This window comes from Haemaphysalis longicornis, unplaced genomic scaffold (genome assembly GCF_048455015.1).
Source record: "Haemaphysalis longicornis isolate Haplotype H1 unplaced genomic scaffold, Haemaphysalis longicornis Haplotype H1 scaffold_1, whole genome shotgun sequence".
In the NCBI taxonomy this organism is placed as follows: domain Eukaryota; kingdom Metazoa; phylum Arthropoda; class Arachnida; order Ixodida; family Ixodidae; genus Haemaphysalis; species Haemaphysalis longicornis.
Window position 1 is genome coordinate 403,893,749 of NW_027526203.1, and position 22,393 is coordinate 403,916,141.

Here is a 22,393-nt window from a genome sequence, read left to right on the forward strand (position 1 = left end):
TTGGGAGTTATCAATAATTAATTTCCAAATAAACACCAAATTTCCTAGAGTAATTGCTAGAAGACCCTGATGTTCCTCCTATTACCACCTTGAAACAAACACCAATTTTAACGTGTTAGAGTTCATAACTTGTACATACGAGCTGCGCGCCACTGCCGGCAAAACATTGCTGGGCCAGAAGAGGAGTTAAACGCCACGTTTTTGGGTTTCGGTTCCATTTATTTAAAGGAGCCATGAAGAGAAAATACAACTTCGTTTAATTTGAAAGAACGAGGATTCAGTATCTCACTCAGCTCCATTAGAGCCACAAAAGATGTTTTTTTAACGAAAAAAAGCAAGAAGTATTGAAAAACTTTCAAATTTTGCGCCACAGTGACGTGTTATGAGCAAGACTGACGTCATATGGGCCAACAATAAAACATAATTTTCAGTGCGTTAACTGCAGGTTAGCATTCAAGTGATGCGGTCAAATGGAACTAGAGGCCCCATTACAGACGTCCAGTCATGTGTCGTCGCGACAGGTCTCTTAGGCGGCCGCCAATCGCACAAACAAGGTTCCGTGACGTCATGGAAAAGTTGCGGGAAATTGGCTAGGGGGTCGCGACTGCTGCAAACGTTTTCTTTAATATATCTGCTATTTGTTCGAAGATTGCGATGATATTGGTATCATTGTTATCGGGACGAATCAGTCTTTCTAATAAACCCAACTTGTATTTTGTCTTCATGGCTCCTTTAAACATTAGATCGTATTTACGAAAATTACAGGGCCTCACCCGTTGCTATCGCGTTTTCGGTTCTGGTTGCGCAATCCTGGAGCTCAGCAAATACTCATAAGATTCAAGGTCTTTTGCGAACTTTCTTCTGGGGGCAACAACTCTTGTACGCCATGTATATAGTTCCCACTTTAATTATTATCTCACGTTCGTTTGGTTGTAAAAATGAAAAAGCCTGTGGCCGTGCCTAACCTATTTTCCAATTTTGCGCGTGCGTTCGTGTATATTGACACATTTTAGAAAAGAAGGGGGAAAAACGCTTACACCGATGTCCGTGTTCGTATGACCAAACCCAGGTCGTGCTGTTTTTGGCGGGGTGAGACAATATTTTCCCGACTTGGCCAATCCCCCTCAGTGCATATGCACCATTTATCTCTGTGGCACCACCAGCACCAACCAATCAGCACCTGCCACCGTGCACTACGGTAGATATTCACCAATCCCCATCTGCCACTGCGCAGTAGCACAGTAGTTATTCGCTCGCAGACATCCGCAGCAGGACACGGATTTACAGCCCGTTGGAATCAAGCAGCCTGCGAACATGGCAGTGTTATCTCCGACATCCAGCCTGCCAAGACTCTATAGGGAGCAGATTTCGGCGATCAAGGCTCGAGGACACGCCATCAACTCCACCGATCGGCTCCAGTCTCTCGCGCTGTCCCCATCGCCAGAAGCTCCTCACCTCGCACTCCTTTGGTGCCTCGATTGATGACGGCCTCCCTGCATACCTAGCAGCTCGTCGGGCCCTCATGCGCCGGTGGTCATGCCGCCTCGCAATTTGAGGGACCCCAGCATCATCAGCGGCCACCCCGCTCCTCGAACATCCAGGGCGTCCCTCAGCGGCAACCACCGCACTTCGCATCCCTGCGGTGCCCCCCTTCGCATACGGCTTGCCTTCACCGGGGCACGGCCGCCCCACCTCGCGAATCGCGTAGTCATGGGCACTGGTGTCACCCTGCCTGCCAGCTGCAGGCGGCCACCAAACTTCGCGCACCATGCCTTCGGCAGCGGCCAACCCGCATCAGAACGTGCGGTGCGCTTCATCCACGGCGGCGACTCGCCTGACTACAGCGGCCATCACGCCTCCCTCCTTGTGCTTTTCCGTCCCACCGGCAGACATAGGCGACACACCCTGCGGACGCAGTCGTGGGGAACCCCAATGCTCGTGGGAAACCCCATTGCTGGCTACCATCCTCTGCGCGCCTCCAGGTGAACACGCACAGGTCGGTCCCAAAGGAAGACGACGAGACCCGGATACGCCCAGTAGTCGTCCGGAGACTATGTCACTGCGACTCCAAAAAAAAAAGAAAGCCGCCGACGGAAAGCACGCCCTGTCCTCCGAATTCCCCGTCGGAACGGAAGCGTCGACGGTACTCCGGAGAGTCCCGTTCGTCTTCCAGGCTGTCGTCACCTGATTCGCGGTCGCCACATCACCCCTTCCTACGGCTTCGGGTGAACAGCCAGTACATAAGCCACGTTGAGCCTATTGGCCCACCAGCGGCGGCCACCCCGCATCAGAACTTGCGGTGCGTGCACCTCATCGACGGCTGCGTCTTGCACCTTTCCCGACAGCGGCCATCGCGCCTGCCACATTGCGGTGTCCATCACCTGCTGTCACACGCAAGACACCTTGAGGCCCCAGTCGCATGGCGACTAAGGCCTCAAGGTGTGTTGTGGATCGCCTGGCGGTGTCCATCGTCGGCAGCCACCCCACCTCGTGCCCATCTTGGCCTCCATCAATGACAGCGACGTCGAGTGACAAAAACTTCGATAAGGAAGCCTCGGTGGTAGTCTCGCAACAGAAGTCCCTGCACAGTCACAATGGCCAGGAAGCATATCCCCAAGTGAGTGAGTGTGTGAGATACTTTATTAAAACGAGAGGTCATGCGGCCCTGCCCTGATGCACACTGAAACACCGGCACCACGCAACACGATACCTGGCCTACAGTTGCTCTGCTGCAGTGCTGAACACGGATGTGATTTTTATAGTAGATGGCAGCCGCTGGAACTTCAAGCAAGCAGCTCCTTATTTGTGCGCGGCCAGGCTTATTGTCGCGATGTACGTGTGCATTTACTGTGCAACGACGGAGGCCGGCAGGAGATGTCTTCATGTTGTAAATTTGGTAGTCTCCCGAGAATGATGCGACGGATCAGATTTCGTCCGGCACAGTTAAAAGTCGGACGACTGTCAACAAGGAAAGCAGCACACTTGCCAGACCTTATGAGACGCTGATGAACGCTTCTGGAATTGAAATTTTGTGCATGTATGTGATTTCGCGTGCGATTTTTAACTAAAAGTTTTGTGCTCCTGATAAGAAAATAGCTTCTGAATAAAACGCCCATTTGCCCTTGCACTCTCCTAATGCGTGTGAAAATGGTTACCTCACTTGTAACCGTAAAGAATGCGTGTTTTGTGAGATTGTTCCTTCTTTTTACTTAAACTTCCATGCTGACAAAATTCCTACCATTCGTTCTAAATGTCTTAGACGCTTTTCGGCTTGTGCGAAGGAATTAGATTTGCGAGAGGTTTATGGCTTTTTTCAGCGAAGAACTAGCAACGCGTATAGAGAGTTTTAGAATAACGTACGCAGCCGCACGCAAACAATTAGCGAACGCTATTTCTTTGCGTCGTTCGCACTGCGGATTCGCCGTACGCTAAGCCGGTTTTGCGTTTAGCGGACGGAAGACGAGCGGAATTCGTGCGTACGCGAGGCCGCTTGCGTTTCCAAGATGGTGGCAAGTAGCGGGACAACCACGGAGAAAGAAGTATTTGAGGAGGGAAATCTGCCGGGCTAGGACAGCGCGCGTGGGCGGCGCGTTAAAGGAACACTGAAGTGAATTTGTCAAGCTCCCGGTTTTGCTTGCACTGCGTAGAGTGGCTCAAATTAACACACTTTTCATCGTTTGTGCGGTTGATAAGTCGGTAATTATTTTATAAAGCGCGATAGAAGAAAAAACTCCCACCTCCCCTCGCGGGAACACCTGTGTAGATGCGACGCATGGGGGTTCACGTTGCAGCGTTGGACAGCGGAGGAACGGCGCTGGAACGATGGAGCGGAGCGGCGCAGGCACCGCGTTTTATAGCGCGCATAACGGTGTTTACAAATACCTTCAGTGTCCCTTTATTAATGTCTGGCGAGGAGGAAATGCAGCTTGCGGAGCAGAACAACAGATGGCGCGTCAGGCGCGTTGCCATAGTTTACATGTTCTTATACGGACGCGACGCACAAAAATCGTAATTGATCGAACATATTGGGAAAATTGCCAGATTTCTTTCTGTAAAATAAATAAATAGAAGTGCTGGGCATTTTAGCGGCAGCTATTAATAAACACTGCCCTAGTTACAAGCCGTACCGCGCTTGAAACGAAGCACTAGAAGGAATCCTGGAGCAGACGACGTCTGCCGACGCCGCCTTCCCCCCACGAGTGGTTCACTCTCTCCGCTCTCGCGGGCGGGTTCTCAGATTTGCGCGCGCTTTTCATGTTGCACAGGCAGGGCGGCGAAGTTAGGACAGTCTGAATACGAACTAATGGCATAGAGGATAAGAACCATCATTCACTGGAACTAGTCATACCTAGATTCTCAACGACATGTTTTTTTTTTTTTTTAGGTTGCGCGTTCTAGAAGAATCAAAGCTCCTTCGTCTTACGACAACGATGTTGAGACGCGAAGATTTCTTCCACCGCAAACCGACTCCAATGAAAGTTCAGTCGCGCGAGGGATTCGTCGGCGTCGCCTGCCCACGACGGCAGCCGGAAATGCACTGGCTGACCTTGAACCGGCGCTCCTTTTCCCTTTAGCTCCTCGCAACAGAGGGCGCGTCGGTGCCGTGCCCGGCGCCGTGACTTTATCGCGCCGCCGGAGCGCGCCCTGTTGCGCCCCCCAATAATCCTTGCTCCGTGGGGACAACCAACCACGGTACCGCTTTTCTGTGGGCATTAATTTGCTTCAGATGGACCAAGTTCTTTGCTCCTGTGTTTTTAAATACGTCGCGTGGTTAGCACGCCGCCCTCGCGCAGCTATTTCTCGTCGTGACATCGCTGACTGTCCGAACGAAGCTTTGTAGACAGGCCAGCGACCGAAGCTGTGTGTGTGCATGTCGTGGACGAGCTCGCTTTTCAATGAAATGCGACGTTGTGCTTCTGCGGGTGGACAGTGCTTCCCATGCTCGGGATTATATTTCTCGAGCGACGCACGACTCAATTTCACATCGGGTATGTGCAGTGTGCGTGGCTAAAAGCCTTCTCGTCTTGCGCGCCAGGTTAAGTGACTTGCTGTTTGACCCCGCAAACCGCGAGAGGTAAGTGTCAAATTTACGACGGGCAGGGGGAGACAACCGATTGCCTGTCAATCGCGGTTTAGACTTGTAACGCGTGTCGTGGTGTTGTGTTCATTCGAAACGCATCTCTGGATTTTTTTGAAGTTGAATAAAATGTATTCGTCAAACCCGCGCATTCGGTTCAGGGCGTTCTGTGCGATTGCACGAAAGGAGTGCCACGGGGCTTCGTTTTCTTTATGGAACGTACTCAGCCAACAGAATATTCATATCGTGTTATGGATGTGTTGCATTCAATACTAACGGGAAACCGTTTGTTTGCACGAGTTTGGATAGTCGTAAAATGCCCAGGCACTCCGGCAATCGGCAGTTCACCCGGTGAGTCATTTCGCAAATAACTCGACAGATGGCGCCGTAAGCACTAGCGTGTCGCTACGGAAAACTGATTAGACGCGCAACGTTAAAAATCTAGTAACATTGGAGACGCTCTACTAAAATTCTCCTCGCGGTGTTTACGTAGGGTGACGCAAAAATTTAGCGTTTAGCGTACGCAAAGGTAAAAACGCTGTACTAAAATTCCCATATGTTATGCGTTGATACATGCTGTCCGCGTGCTATCCGCTTGTGGCACGATCTTCCTGATACCACCGCGTCGCTGACTAACCCGGAAATATTCCGACATCACTTGCAGATACATTTTTCAATTTAAACAGGAATAGTAGCGTTCGCTTCCGTGAGCTCCTGTTCTCTTATTTCACAGTTACAACTGACGTGATGCCCCCCACCTTTTAAGTGCAGAGCACTCTAGGGGCTCGCCTTGTCTAGCGTCAATAAGCCTTGTCGTCGTAGCTCGCTCGCTGGACCCAAGTAGAGCCACACGGCGTTCCGTCGTAGCGGCTGTCGTCGCGGCGTAACCCAGAGGCTTCGAAAGCCAAGCGGTTTATTTGGTCGTAAGTGTTCGAAACTCGTGAACTGCTGGCCCTTGTCATACATCTCCCCGCTGTTTAGCGAAAAGAAAACTGTACATACATTTGAGGCGAAATATACGTAATTAACCGGCAGCGCCCGCGTTCATTTAGTTAGGAACGCTCGTTGGGTTGGTTTTCCCGATAATAAGCGAAAAAAAAAAAGTGCCAGTGCAACTCCGGCAAGTGCGGGAGGAAAAGCGAGCACAAAAAGAACAGAACTCCCGCTGGAGCTAGTTTCAGGCGGGGGGCGCGCGAGCACTTCGAAGGCGGGAAATTTGAATTGCATTTGGTGGTAGTAGTGAGCGGATAAAGGCGCTACAGCCCATTGTGGCGGATCACTGCTCTGCACTTCCGACAGCTTTCACATTGAGTGGAGGGGCTTTAATTTTCGTTTTTTAGTTATGGTATTGTGTTTTACTTGATGTACTTATTTCTTGTATAAATTCTATTGCCGTTGTGATGATGTTTTTTTGCACAGCTTACTTGACTTGTTGATGTATACATAAAATATGACTAGTTATTGTATACCTTTTGTCCGTTAATTGTTACAATTTCCTCAACAAGCCCCCTTACCCAATGCCCTGCTGGGCCTGTAAGGTATACTTTGAATAAATAAATAAATAAATTATGAGCAAATTATAGTATTCATATTTGGCGACATTGTAACTCACTTCGGCGCTTGCTTTAAACGTCACACTGACGACACGCTTCACGCATATTTTAAAAGACGAGTCTTTCTTGGGCTATCTAAACGCGATAATTTTGCTGTTTGTCTGTCGGTCCGCTACACTCGGTTCAGCCGTCTCCAGGCCAAAAAGAAAGAATACATGACCGCAAAGTATATATAGGTAGAACCGTTCCAAATAACTACAACTGCTGACATGGGCCATACGTGTCTATATTATTTAGCGTAAAGGAAACCCCAGGCACTTTTGAGGCAACATATATGTACATAGCCGACACTATAGTGTCACTAAATAAAGGCTAAATGAAGGCTTTTAGAGTATCGGCACTCTTTTCTCTCATTGTTATGTGCCGTTAGGATTTTCATTGGTCAGTCGGCACCACGTGATATTTGTTTACATATGGGCGCAGCCATTTTGTTTCTGGACGCCTCTCCTCTCTCTCTCTCTCTTTTTTCTGCGCGGACGCTAGAGCGGCCGTTCACACTCTGCCCGTCACAACCGGCGGCGGTTTGGTTGGGAGAGATAGCAACACTGCAAGCCAGAAACGAAATGGCCCCCAGACGCTTCCGGGTGCACGAAGTGGCGGTACTCTTAAAGGGACCCTGCAACACTCTGTGAGCAGTGCAAGTAAACCTGCGGGATGTCTAGATTACACTGCCAGGAATGCCTGAGCCCAATATTACACATGCACGTGAAGCGGTGAGCGCGCAAATCGCTGTGAAAGACGCCGAAAAACCAACCGCGCTCTCTTCAGTTTTCCTTATTATGCACCCCTGGCATGGCCTAAATGACGTCATTGCGGCCATGGCTGTCCTATTGGCTGTCGCTGGTCATCTTCGCGGCTCATTGCTCGCATTTCCTGTGACGATCCGCCGGCGCCGGCGCTGTGTACCAACTTCTATGCCTGAACCTGTACGCACAGTTTTGGGGTTACTTTTGTGTTTTGAGTGCGCGCAGAGTTTGAGTGACGAAGTCAATACTCCCCTTTCAACCAGAACAATTGACAAACGCTTATTGCTTCAAAAGCACCCTACCAGCCTGAGCGCGCGCTTGCGAGCAGGCAGCCATGGCTGCTTTTTTTTTTTTTTTTTTGTGGCACCAGACCGGAAATAGACCCCCGAACGTTGCAACGAAAAGGAGAAAACCCCCGGCCTGTGATATATCGAAGGCCACCAAAGAGAACGCCGCGAGCCGCCCCCCTCTCCGGGAGAGAGAGAAAGAGAGAGAAAACATTTATTGCCCAGTCACCGACCTAAGTCCAGGTCAGCTAAATGATGGCTCCTGAGGCGTCACTGTCTTCATAGTAGTCCAGAATGTCCTTGGAGATATTCTGGATATGAAGGCAGAGAGCCTCCTGGGCGGCCCGAACGTCTGTTCCGGGCGGGGGAGCCAGCCAAGTGCCCCACGAGGTGATGCGGGAGAGGGAGGGGGGAAGCTTCGGTGGGTGGCAGTCCCAGTAGGAGTTTGGAATAGAGGGGTATGCGCCGCAAGAAGGGCAGGTTGGGGGACCGGAGCACTTGCGAATGCGATGTAGAATGTGGTGAGATGGGAGGGAGCGGGTATGAGCCTGGCGGAGAAGAACGGTTTGGGCGCGAGTGAGGCGCGGGTCTGGAGAAGGGTAGACTTGGCGGGCGTGGCGATAGGAAAGTAAAGTGAATTTACGGGTCTCACGATCATGAAGACGAGTGGAAGGAGGATGGTATGAGGTTGGCCAGAGCATAGACGGACCCGGGGATAGATCTCGGGAAAGCGCGTTTACTCTTGCGCTGCCGTCCATGTTAGCGTGGCCAGGTACCCATACCAGGACAAAGAGGTGCAGAAGGATGTCTGTTGAGAGTGTCAGTCACTAGGTTAGAAGAAAAGGGGTTGACGGTATAGCGTAAATAATTTCGGATGGTGGATTGCGAATCTGTGAAGATATAAGTGGGGTGTTCGGTGGAGGTTGTGAGAGCAGCATGCTCTATGGCAAGAGCGATGGAGTGCTCTTCTAGGGAGGTGGCATCTGGCGGGCGGAAAAAAGGCGTTTGTGCAGAAACCAGCGACGAGTGGCGTAAAAAGGCTGCGGTTCCTATTTGCGTAGAGGAAAAATGACTGGCGTCTGTAAAATATACCGTTGATCCTTGCTTTTCTAGAAAGGAGACACGTTTGGTGAGGGCTTTACAGCGTAGAAAGCGGCGGGTGGCATGCCTGAAGGGGTTCATATTCTTAGGCAGGGGTTCTATGCGGATACGAGGGAACGTGGCCCAAGGAGGGGAAGTTGTGGGGATTGGAGGAAGAGAAGAAGTTGGGTAGGTAATCGTCTGGAACAGTGCCCGACCCTGGTGAGATGTCTGAAGGCGCTGAAGTTGGGCTTGTTTGTGTATCTGAATACGTTCTTCTATAGTGTTATGTGTGCCGGTTCCGATAAGATTGTTAGTAGGAGCGTAGCGGGGCACGCCGAGGGCTATGCGGTAGAGCTTACGGAGAGCTGCCTCTAGGTTGGTTAGTTGGGTGGGCGTGGGATGCAGGTATGGCACTGTGTACAGTATGCGGGACATGGTAAAAGCATCTATAATACGTAGGAGGTGTTGTTCGTGTAAGCCAGACTGGCGATTTGTGACGCGGTGCAGCAGATTAATCATTTGCTCGATCTGAGAGTGTATAGTTCGAAGTGTAGGGTAGGAACTACCGGAGTAGTAATGAGTAAGACCGATAATTTTAGTGAGTCTTTTTTGGGAATTGGGGTGTTATCAATGGAGATGTTGATGAGGTCACGATCAGGGGCTCTGCCTTTCTTGTTCGTTATGATCATGAGAGCCGATTTGGAAGGGGAGATAGCGAGACCTAAGGTGCGAACATGGTTGTTTATTACAACACATGCTTCTTGAAGGGTTTCTTCGAGTTGGGCTGGGCTACCATGGGAGGACCCAGAGGGAAATATCATCGGCATAGATGGAGTAGGAGAGGTGGGGGATAGAGTCTAGGAGGGGAGGCAGTTGGGCTAGTGCCAGGTTGAAAAGGGTTGGAGACAGGATTGAGCCCTGTGGGGTGCCAGATGTTAAATAAAAAGATGGAGCCGACGATCCCGGGATGCTTAAAGAGGCTGTGCGGTCTGAGAGAAAGGATTTGATATAGTTATACATTCGGCTCCCGCAGTTCGTTCGGGCAAGGTTAGCGAGGATGGCCTGGTGTGAAACTGTGTCAAATGCTTTGTGAATGTCGAGGGCTAGGAGGCCGCGAAGTTGGGAGGAGCTTGGGAATTCGTAAAGATCTTGAGAGATGCGGATCAGTGTGTCCTGTGTCGAAATGTCGTGACGGAAGCCGGTTTGGGTGTAGGGGAGGGGGCAATGGTGTTCCATGTGCCATTCGAGGCGGGTAAGCACCATGCGTTCGAGAAGTTTGCCTACGCACGAGGTAAGGGAAATGGGTCTAAGATTGTCTTTAGATGCAGGTTTTCCGGGTTTGGGGATAAGGACGATGTCAGAATGTTTCCAGGATGAAGGGATCGTGCCAGTCTCCCAGACATGGTTAAAAAGAGCGAGGAGAGATTGTTGAGAGTTTGAGCTAAGATTTAGCGCGCAGCTTTCGTCGCTTTGTCCGCGGTCGAGTTGAGAGGGAACAATTATGCGCGATTTCTCATCGCGTGTAGTTTCGGTGATAGGGAAAGGATTTTCATAATTCTTGCGGGAGGAGTTTGCTGGGACAATAGAATTTACACCAAAATACATTCCGAGTAGTAGATGGTAAGTGCTGCAGGGTTAAGCGTAGCTTATTTAGTAACGCTAGCCGACACTACCTGCGTTCTTTGAATTAAGGATTGACGTTGGGTTGGTTTTGTACGCTAGCAACTCAAAGGACAACGCATTAGCTGTATACAGCTAACGCTGGAAAGCGCCATTAAAGCGTCTCCGAGGCGATCACATACATTTGGCCTAAGATTTGACATGCACCGTTTGGGCCTACTTGCGCATATTGTTCCACGTCGGCTTCATGCGCAGACTACAAACGCTGCCTCTTTGGGCCGCACCGCAATTTTAGATTTGCTTAATATGGTGAAGGTTTGTGAAGGAAGGACTCAGAATACGATGAAGGAAGGACTCAGAATACCAGGGTATGTTTTCCCGCAAGATTGACGGCGCTTCTAAGGACGCACATAATGGCACTGTTTGGGTGTTCACACAAATTCCAGCCTCCCCTGTGAACTTTTGCCCGTGCATAGATCGAGCTTCACCTGTAAAGAAAGCTCCTCGACGTAAGCGAAGCCGACAATGTTTCCGCGTGTTTAAAAGAACAAAAATGCTTGAAAAGAAAGAACGCTAGTCGAGCAGGCGCATAAAATAGCATGCTATATAATAGCACTGCAGTGTGGTTTACTAGTGTAAGTTGCCGTTTGCATAGCTAAGAAACAGGGCTAGACATAACCGTGAATTCTCGTTGCTGGCCGGTATTATAGGTCGTGATCGGTACAATCGGCATTGACCGGTACGACCGCTACATTTTATGCGAGCAGTCGCAGGCCCCACTGCGAGCGAAGCGAAGCCGGGGAGTTTTGGGATGAAACTTAGCCCGCCTTCCCTACACGGCAATTTTTTGGCACCCTGGCTCCTATTATCGCCGCAGCGAGAAACCCTATGCCGGCAGCGATGGGCAGGTCGCTATCTATAAACCCGGTCGTGGTTTCGCTAGTTTTTCCACGGCCGAGCTATAGTGCCGCAGCGCACGCTGCCAACGCGCGCACGCCGTCGCTACCGCGCTAGCCCGGCCGTGGTTTCGCGAGACCAGGACCAGCCGCGCGTGGCCCGCAACGCCGAAACGCACCGCCCGCGAACTCTGGAAAATTGCGTGCGCCCGAACACCGCAAACCCTTCTTTTGCGTACTGCGCATGCGTACTAGGGTGCGCGCGACGAATAGCACGCGCTCTTGTTTATGTGTGTTTGACTCTTCAGTCCGCTGCCCCCCCCCCCCCCCCCCCCCCCCCCCCCTTCCTTTCGCCTTCTCAGCATGCACAGATCTGCGGACCGCATCATGGGACCTGTGGAGGTTGATTTGTGTATACCTGTACTTTTGGTGACGTGCGCAACGCGCTAAAAGACTGTGAATCGTTGGGACTTCTGGTGGTAAATTCTCGCCCTTCGGCGAGCCGAGTGGGTGCGCCTTCCATGGGCTCGGTTGAGAGGGTTGCTCTGCCCGTTCAGCCGACATGCTGTAAGGACGCCAGGGTGCTGATTCCTGTATCATGGCTGTTTTCTTCTCGCCATGTATTAAACAATTTACTTTTTCTCTTGGATTTGCTTCATCGAAACGGAGGCAACTCTCCTGCAAGCCGCACGTTCACCACGCTACCACTTCGTGACGGAGGTCTGCAGTTCTGGGACACATTCGCCAATGTAACACTACATATACTTGCAAGGATTTAAGACCACCGCAAAAAGACATACATACATACATACATACATACATACATACATACATACATACATACATACATACATACATACATACATACATACATACATACATACATACATACATACATACATACAAAGCCCCATCCACTCTGTCTTACGACACTCATACCGACTCGCCAAAACCTTCACCAATTAGGAAAATTCTAAAATTGCGGTGCGGCCCAAAGAGGACTTTTGTCAGCATGGAAGTTTAAGTATGTATTGAACTATGCATAAAAGAAAGAACAATCTCACAAAACACGCATTCTTTACGGTTACAAGTGAGGTCACCATTTTCACATGCATTAGGAGAGTGAAAGGGCAAATTGGCATTTTATTCAGAAGCTATTTTCTTATCAGGAGTACAAAACTTTTAGTTAAAAATCGCACGCGAAATCACATACATGCACAAAATTTCAATTCCAGAAGCGTTCATCAGCGTCTCATAAGGTATGGCAAGTGTGCTGCTTTCCTTGTTGACAGTCGTCCGACTTTTAACTGTGCCGGACGAAATCTGATCCGTCGCATCATTCTCGGGAGACTACCAAACAACATGAAGACATCTCCTGCCGGCCTCCGTCGTTGCACAGTAAATGCACACGTACATCGCGACAATAAGCCTGGCCGCGCACAAAGAAGGAGCTGCTTGCTTGAAGTTCCAGCGGCTGCCATCTACTATAAAAATCACATCCGTGTTCAGCACTGCAGCAGAGCAACTGTATACATCGTGTTGCGTGGTGCCGGTGTTTCAGAGTGCATCAGGGCAGGGCCGCATGACCTCTCGTTTTAATAAAGTATCTCACACACTCACTCACTTGGGGATATGCTTCCTGGCCATTGTGACTGTGCAGGGACTTCTGTTGCGAGACTACCACCGAGGCTTCCTTATCGAAGTTTTTGTCACTCGACGTCGCTGTCATTGATGGAGGCCAAGATGGGCACGAGGTGGGGTGGCTGCCGACGATGGACACCGCCAGGCGATCCACAACACACCTTGAGGCCTTAGCCGCCATGCGACTGGGGCCTCAAGGTGTCTTGCGTGTGACAGCAGGTGATGGACACCGCAATGTGGCAGGCGCGATGGCCGCTGTCGGGAAAGGTGCAAGACGCAGCCGTCGATGAGGTGCACGCACCGCAAGTTCTGATGCGGGGTGGCCGCCGCTGGTGGGGTACACGGCCTGGACTCGTTGCCAATAGGCTCAACGTGGCTTATGTACTGGCTGTTCACCCGAAGCCGTAGGAAGGGGTGATGTGGCGACCGCGAATCAGGTGACGACAGCCTGGAAGACGAACGGGACTCTCCGGAGTACCGTCGACGCTTCCGTTCCGACGGGGAATTCGGAGGACAGGGCGTGCTTTCCGTCGGCGGCTTTCTTTTTTTTTGGAGTCGCAGTGACATAGTCTCCGGACGACTACTGGGCGTATCCGGGTCTCGTCGTCTTCCTTTGGGACCGACCTGTGCGTGTTCACCTGGAGGCGCGCAGAGGATGGTAGCCAGCAATGGGGTTTCCCACGAGCATTGGGGTTCCCCACGACTGCGTCCGCAGGGTGTGTCGCCTATGTCTGCCGGTGGGACGGAAAAGCACAAGGAGGGAGGCGTGATGGCCGCTGTAGTCAGGCGAGTCGCCGCCGTGGATGAAGCGCACCGCACGTTCTGATGCGGGTTGGCCGCTGCCGAAGGCATGGTGCGCGAAGTTTGGTGGCCGCCTGCAGCTGGCAGGCAGGGTGACACCAGTGCCCATGACTACGCGATTCGCGAGGTGGGGCGGCCGTGCCCCGGTGAAGGCAAGCCGTATGCGAAGGGGGGCACCGCAGGGATGCGAAGTGCGGTGGTTGCCGCTGAGGGACGCCCTGGATGTTCGAGGAGCGGGGTGGCCGCTGATGATGCTGGGGTCCCTCAAATTGTGAGGCGGCATGACCACCGGCGCATGAGGGCCCGACGAGCTGCTAGGTATGCAGGGAGGCCGTCATCAATCGAGGCACCAAAGGAGTGCGAGGTGAGGAGCTTCTGGCGATGGGGACAGCGCGAGAGACTGGAGCCGATCGGTGGAGTTGATGGCGTGTCCTCGAGCCTTGATCGCCGAAATCTGCTCCCTATAGAGCCTTGGCAGGCTGGATGTCGGAGATAACACTGCCATGTTCGCAGGCTGCTTGATTCCAACGGGCTGTAAATCCGTGTCCTGCTGCGGATGTCTGCGAGCGAATAACTACTGTGCTACTGCGCAGTGGCAGGTGGGGATTGGTGAATATCTACCGTAGTGCACGGTGGCAGGTGCTGATTGGTTGGTGCTGGTGGTGCCACAGAGATAAATGGTGCATATGCACTGAGGGGGATTGGCCAAGTCGGGAAAATATTGTCTCACCCCGCCAAAAACAGCACGACCTGGGTTTGGTCATACGAACACGGACATCGGTGTAAGCGTTTTTCCCCCTTCTTTTCTAAAATGTGTCAATATACACGAACGCACGCGCAAAATTGGAAAATAGGTTAGGCACGGCCACAGGCTTTTTCATTTTTACAACCAAACGAACGTGAGATAATAATTAAAGTGGGAACTATATACATGGCGTACAAGAGTTGTTGCCCCCAGAAGAAAGTTCGCAAAAGTCCTTGAATCTTATGAGTATTTGCTGAGCTCCAGGATTGCGCAACCAGAACCGAAAACGCGATAGCAACGGGTGAGGCCCCGTAATTTTCGTAAATACGATCTATTGTTTAAATAAATGGAACCGAAACCCAAAAACGTGGCGTTTAACTCCTCTTTTGGCCCAGCAATGTTTTGCCGGCAGCGGCGCGCAGCTCGTATGTTTGTTTCAAGGTGGTAATGGGAGGAACATCAGGGTCTTCTATCAATTACTCTAGAAAATTTGGTGTTTATTTGGAAATTAATCAGTACTGGTGACAGTAAAGTTTATTGATAACTCCCAAGAAACATTTTATTCACAAAAAGCTGGTCATCAATTTTTTACACACCTCGTTTACATACATTGTCATCTGCATGCGCAACATGTCGCTCTCCATTCGAGACCTGTCCGATCGTTGAACGTATCTCAGCTGGCAGAAAGTTATCTCGACATAACACCTTCTTTTAGACAGGGACAACAATGTCAGTGCAGAATTTGCCAGCCTGGGATAGCGAGCGGCAGAGTCATGCCAGTACTCGATGAGTTCGAAAGCTGTGTTTGTGGGGCTTGCTTTCAGCAAGTATTCATACATGGTTAGGAACGGCGGACCGTCAGCCCACAACTGTGCAGATCGCGTTTTTGGAAAGGTTCATTTTGAGAGAAATCGGGTTTAACACGATTCTCCTGAAGGCCCCATAAAGACGAGATAAAATTTCATCTCCATCTAAATAATTCACTCGTCAGGCTAGCACTCACACCAGTTTTAATGCCAAATTAAATGAAATAAATTTAATATTGAGAAAAGACAGAACGAAGGTTTGCGACTCATCAGCTACTTCCCCACAGTTAACTTGTGACACAATGTGCCTAACTTGCACAATTGGCTCATGCAAACCAAAGGAATGGATTATTGCAATAGTTTTGCAGGACTGCGACTAGCCATCATAGCGCTTAAAATTAAGCATCACGTTATTTTGTGCTGCGCTCATAAGGCGATTAACGAAATGCTACACTGAAAAAAAAAGAAAAAGAAATCAACATGCATATAAGTAAAAAGTCACAAGCGACTTCTGCACTGCAAAGGCAGTGTGCGATCTATTGAGAGGCTCTTGCAGCAGTGTGATAGCTTCTGAAGTCAGAATAATTGCACTAGAATTGACTCCACCGTTTTCTCACGACGCACTGAATGGTCAGGTGAGCGGAAGACCTTCAGTTGTAGTTCCATTGCCCAAAGCAAAGGCAAAGGACATGGCTATTCCGTTACAAGGCATATAGAGCTACTCTCACTGAAACACCCTCACTGGTTTTACTAGCTTTGATCAGCGATTCCAAACTTCCATTTTCTACACAATGGCGTTTACTCCATGTACTGCCTGCCTGTTTTTGGCTGCTGACTAAACTACGTCACAGGACCCCCGCTGCATCATATATAATAGCACGGTAAGCGGGCAATTTGAAGTCCACCGCTTTAAACAGTACTTCCTCCGTGATGGCTGAGATGTTTTCCTGGCATTGAACAAAACTGCAACGAGGTATGGGCTGACCAAATCAAGTTGTGTTTTCTTGGTGGCCCCTTTAGTGAACATATACAAAAAGCTTGCATGGGTGTAGAATGCAAAATCCCTATAGAAATTTGCTGAATTAAGTTTGAAATGTACCAAACTGCGTGAAAGGTTCAAATAAGCCTAAGTGATGAAGCACTGCAGAGGTTTCGGAACTGTTTTGAAGCAGGGGGTCTCAAAACATTCTACGACAACGACGACGACGACGACAATGATGATGCTGAATTTTTTTGTTCCAGAAAAAAAAAAAATCGCGTTTTTGACGCCTGAAATGAATCGTTTTTTTTAAGGGATGTCGGTCCTGGCATTTACCCCTGAATCTTGAATTACCATTTATTATAATAATTAAGGTTATTTCTTTAGTCAAAAGGGGGGATCGTACCGCCGGCGTGACACTCGAACTGCACATGTATCATGCCTTCACGTGTGCTGCAATTGACATTGTGAATAAATTTATGGGAAGGAAATAACTTACTCCTTACAGAAAAAGCAAAACTCTTGCGACAGTATTGTGGCAGTAAAACTTTTCAAGAAGAAAAGAAACAAGGGGAACTGTAAATTAATCAATGATTATAACCTTGGAAGATGGGTCGTACGTTCTGGCAGAATGACTCGTTTGTATTGATTGATTGATTGATTGATTGATTGATTGATTGATTGATTGATTGATTGATTGATTGATTGATTGATTGATTGATTGATTGATTGATTGATTGTGAGGTTTGACCCGCCGACGCTACACAGGCGATGAGGTGCATCGTAGTGGAGGGCACCGGGTTAATTTTGACCACCTAGGGATCTTTAACGTGCGCTGAAATTTCCCACACATGAGCGTTGTCGACTCATTTGTAATGAGTGGTCCAAAGTGCGATGACTCAGTGGTATTGGGCACCGTGCTTTGGACCACTCTAGCCAGTATCAACAGTGAAGCTGTTTAAGCACTCTTCTGTCCGTGCGGATTGTTAAGACGAAATTCCGGTCCAGGGGTGCTATTCCAGGAGGCTCGAGTTTGAGCGAAACTCGGGCAAGGCGGAGTTGTGGTGATAATAATAAGCTCATGATAATATTTCGGGGCAGGGTTAAAACGCCTTAAAAATGCGATTCATGCTGTTTGCTTATTATTGAGGTGACGTAATCGGTCCAGGGCAACGCGCTCCAAGGATGCTGGACTGGGGCGTGGCACATCTTTCAGTGCTTTCTCTCGTTCCACTGCAGCCCTGGTGGTTACAGGGGGCAAGCAAATCCAGCTACTTCATTTTTTTGTACTTTTACTTTATTAATATGTATACAAAGTTCATTTAATTTTTATTCCAGGCGTTCATATGAGCATTTCGTTTGAAAATTTTCGTCCTAAGAAGTATACTTTCTGCCGTCGGTGGCAGACATGTGCAATCACATAAAAGAAAGCGGGTGATAGAAGCGCGCCACATTTAAAACAGTTGCTGCTCGTATTACGTTATCGAAACCCTCCGCTTCTCGACACAAAATTTCCTCGGCGCGGTCCAGTCTGCCTACGTGCTTGTAAGGCGAAATCCTGGCGATACGTATTAGCAACTTCTTTTCTAATGCGTTTACTTGCGCCTTTTTCCTCGCTTTCTTTTCTTTCTCTTTAGGCACGGATTAATTTAAACGGCTTCTTTTCTGCTATTACGGGTTTGCGTAAGTGTCTTCTATTTCATTTGTTCGTTTTTGTGTGCAAGCAGACTGCAACACGCCACAGCCTCCCTAGAATCGGGGTTCTGCGAGGGTGGTATGCACCTGTCCTACTCCAATGACATCATGTTCAGGCTTCACTCTGCACGCACTATTCTACAACTGTTACTTTTCAAATTCATAGTGTTTTGAATTTTGCAAACCGGGCACATTAGTTCCTCAAAGTTTCCAATGGCGGGCCAATCCCCCAAGTGGCCATGTGTTGCCAATGAAGGAATAGCAACAATGACAACAACTTTTCAGATTTGTTTGCTTTATTTTATTTCGCTCTTCACCGCTTTTGTCCGAAGAAGCTCTCCACATTCATTTTTTTTTCTTCACAGAGTTCAATCTCCTCATAACCCTCTCTTCTTTCGCTCCCTTCCCACTCCCGCTTACCCTCCCTGTGGCGTCACGCGGTTACTTTAATTTTAGCTCTCCCATTTACTCGCTTTCCATGCTCTACTTCCTGCCATACGACGGTGACGCTGAACGAAACCCGTTGAAATGTGCAAAGATCGCCTCTGACAATAGGCACGCGCCGTTGATTGCATTGTAGCGATGCAACAGGCCATCAAGCTATCGGGGTATGCGTCGTACCAGCATCGACCATGTGGAAGAGGAAGGTAGGATTATGTCCTATCCAGACGCGACGATGAAGGAGATGAACCCCATAAGGTGCATGCGCGCGAAACTAGCTGGGTGAGACCGTTCGGCAGGGGAGGCCTCTTGTGTCGGTCCTCTGATAAGGATTGCATCGTGGATCTGCTTGCCTGCACGATGTTCGCATCAGTCCCGGTAAGCGCCTTCATCCCTCCACATCTTGCTTGCACTAAAGGCTTGATTCGTGGAGTCAGCACTTCCCTGACCCCTCCGGAGGTGCTCGAGCAATTCTCTATGGCTGGTGTCATTTCAGTCTACCGATGCAATCGAGTCGTGAACACAACCAGGGTTCCCACTGAATCCGTGATTGTCACCTTTGCGGGACGGTCATGCCCTTCGGAAATAAAAGCGTGGCCGCTCCTGTTTCGTGTTGAACCCCTCAAACCTCGACCATTACAGTGCCACAAGTGCTGGCGCTACGGGCACAGTCAGGGCGGCTGCAAATCAGCGACTCGATGCCGTAGATGCGGGGCTGAGCACGTGGACTCAGACTGCTCTGGAGATCTAAGATGTTGTCTTCGTGGGGACGCTCACCTGGCAGACTCACTCAGCTGCGCAGCACGTGCACAGGAAGAGAACATTGTTGAAATTATTGAAAAGCGCAGATGCTCGCGCGGGGAAGCTGTAGCGATTGTCAAAGAACGCACAGCTAGCTATGCAGGAGTCACCTCTAAACAGACCCCTCTCACTGAGTCAACTCTGACTGCAATGATGAACGTGGCTGCGGAGAAGGCAGTAGCGAAGCATGTGGAGCCGCTGGTGCTAACTTTGTCTCAGTGTTTGGCCCAAATGCAGATATTGACCGCTAAGCTTTCTGAGTTTATACAGACTTTCCCTCTTTCCCCTGCTTCTCCCAACACCCACATTACGGAGGTGAATTCAGTTATTCCTACCCCTAAAGTCACTTCTCCTTCAGTGCACGGTCGTCAGGAAATGGAATCGTCAAGAGCAAGTCCTTCCTTGAACGCTGGAGTGCCTCTTGAGGCCGAGAGTAATCACCCCGGTACATCTGCCCCCGCGCACGTGCCTGAGGTTCCACTTAGAGTTCCTGCTATATACAGGAACTCTAGTTCCACTTTCCTCCGACGGTAGCTGCTCCGACATGGATCTTGCCCCCGCCACTTCCGCACACAAAAGCAAAAGGACACTTTCTCCCGCTGATGCTAAAACAGTCAAGGGACCTAAATCGAAATCTAAAAAAAGCATAACTCGGACCCTAAAGTCAGGAGACATCTTGAAACAGGCAATCGCTTCGGCAGAGCTCGAGTCACCATAGGGCGGATCCGAGTCCTGCAGTGGAATTGTCGCTCTGCGTTTTCGGCGTCTCCCGATCTTTCCTACCAAATTTCTAAGCTCTCTCCGGATATCATTCTACTTCGGGAAACGTGGCTCTCTCCCTCAAAATCATTTGCTGTGCGTAACTTCCGCTCATTTCGATTAGATCGCCAAGGTAGGGGTGGAGGTTTGCTTATATTAATTTCGGCCGCATTCTGCCACAGGGCATCTGTTTCTTTCACGTCATTGACCAGAGTGCGAAATCCTTGGAGTCGACCTTTTTCTCCCGAATGCTGCTCCCTTTTCGGTGATTAACGCATACTTTCCATCTGGTGTGACATCTATCAGACCATTGGACGCTGCTTTGGGATCATGCAAACCCCACTGTGTCTTAGCAGGTGACTTTAACTCCCACCACATATCCTGGGGCTCCCGCACAGATGCTTGCGGCCGACGTTTATGGGAGTGGATTGGTAACAATAACCTGTCATGCCACAACTCTGGAGCGACAACTTGTGTCAGGGGTCAGTCCCGCTCGGCTGTAGACTTGACTCTGTCTACGCCGGGTCTGGTAACGGATTGGGATACGGTCCCCGATGCAACCAACAGTGATCATGTTCCCGTTTTTTTTGAAGTTGTATGCTCTGACCGAACTCCAAACCGCCGAGTTCAATCGTTCGTAAACATGACACGGTTCGGAAAAGAATTACGCACGGCTCTTCCTTCACTAACCCACGCCAACATCAGAGAGGCATTGGCTATTCCTCTGATGTCTTCATCTATGCTTCGGTAATTTCCTTCAATAATGCACAGGTGAGAAACACTTCCAAGCAAGCTTTACGTAGGCTGTCCCTGATGTAAACATTTTTTAATGACCCCACGATTCACTACAGTGACAGTATTTACCTAGGCTATGTACTAATAGTTAACTTTGATGTTGCTAGGAGAGTTTTATTTTATGTAGTGGTACCGTTCATTGCTGTTGCCGTTTGATTTCTTAAATTCCGCCAGGAGCTATAGTAGCGCGGCCAAAAGCAGGCGACGATTTTCTGCAGTTGATGTAGTATATTATATAGGGTGTCCCAGCTATCATGCACCACGATTTAAAAAAAGAGTAATGGCGTAACTCGAAGAAAACCTAGTGCATAATGTTTGCAGTACTGTGGAGAAGCGGGCAGCATTTTTTCGTTAATGAGACAGAACTAATTAATTATCTAACTCAACAAGTAATGTACTAATCACTAAAGTGTTAATGAGGCACTGGTAGGTACCCACGAGGGGCATCTAACTGCGCAATTTTCAGTGACGAACTAATTGCGCACTCATTTATTCTGACTGGTAAAGAAAACCCGCGAAATATGAAAAATACCACGTGACGGCGCCTCCGCGCGCATCGTAAAGCAATGCCATCAAACAGGCTGCCTCTGAATTAGCCAGAATGAAATAAACAATAGAAAGAAAGAAGAAATCGCGCGACCTAGTTTGTGCCTTATCTGCACACGCGCCCCGCGAATCTTGCTGTTGCTGGTCCTTCCATGCATGCCATTATCAAGGTGATGCGCTGTCTCTTCGGGTGAGTGACAGGCGAAGCAGTTGCTTTCTATCAGCTTATTCGGGGACGCTGCTTTACAATGCGCGCGGAAGCGCCGTCACGTGGTATTTTTCATATTTCGCGGATTTTCTTTATCAGTCAGAATAAATGAGTAGGCAATTAGTTCATCGGTGAAAATACCGCAGTTAGATGCCCCTCGTGGGTACCTCCCAGTGCCTCATTGACACTTTAGTGATTAGGACAGCAATTATCGAGTTCGATGATTAATTAAAATTGACTAGTTAAGTCTCATTAACGAAAAAAAATACTGTCCGCTTCTCCACAGTACGGCAAACATTATTCACTGGGTTTTATTCGAGGAACGCCATTGCTCTTTTTTAAAATCTTGGTGCATGATAGCTGGGACACCCTGTATATCGCAAAGACCAAGCATCCGTAAAGTGATTAATAAAGGAACACTACAAATATGACTTATGTATTGATATTCTTCCTTATATTTGCGTAATGTCCTGTTCTTGTTCAACAATGTTGACAAGTATGAATATTCACACCGGACTTAGAAGTTTAGATTTGGCTGTGGGTATATATATATGACTATTGCGCAGCTTCTGTTTCACTTTGGCCGGGTGGCTGAATCGTGTCACAGACAGACAGACAGACAGACAGACAGACAGACATTTCTGCGTTTAAGTAGCCCAAGAAAGACTATCATATTTAAAAAAACACATGGACGTACATTCCCTAAAGATATGTGTGATGTGTATTTATACAGCTTCGCCGGTCATCCCCCCCCCCCCCCTTTCCCCGAGTGTAATTGCTCCTAATTTTGGTTTAGTTGGTGGGTGAGGGGAGGGAGCAGGAGCAGAGGCTGGTCATAGGCTCCGCCGTTGTGG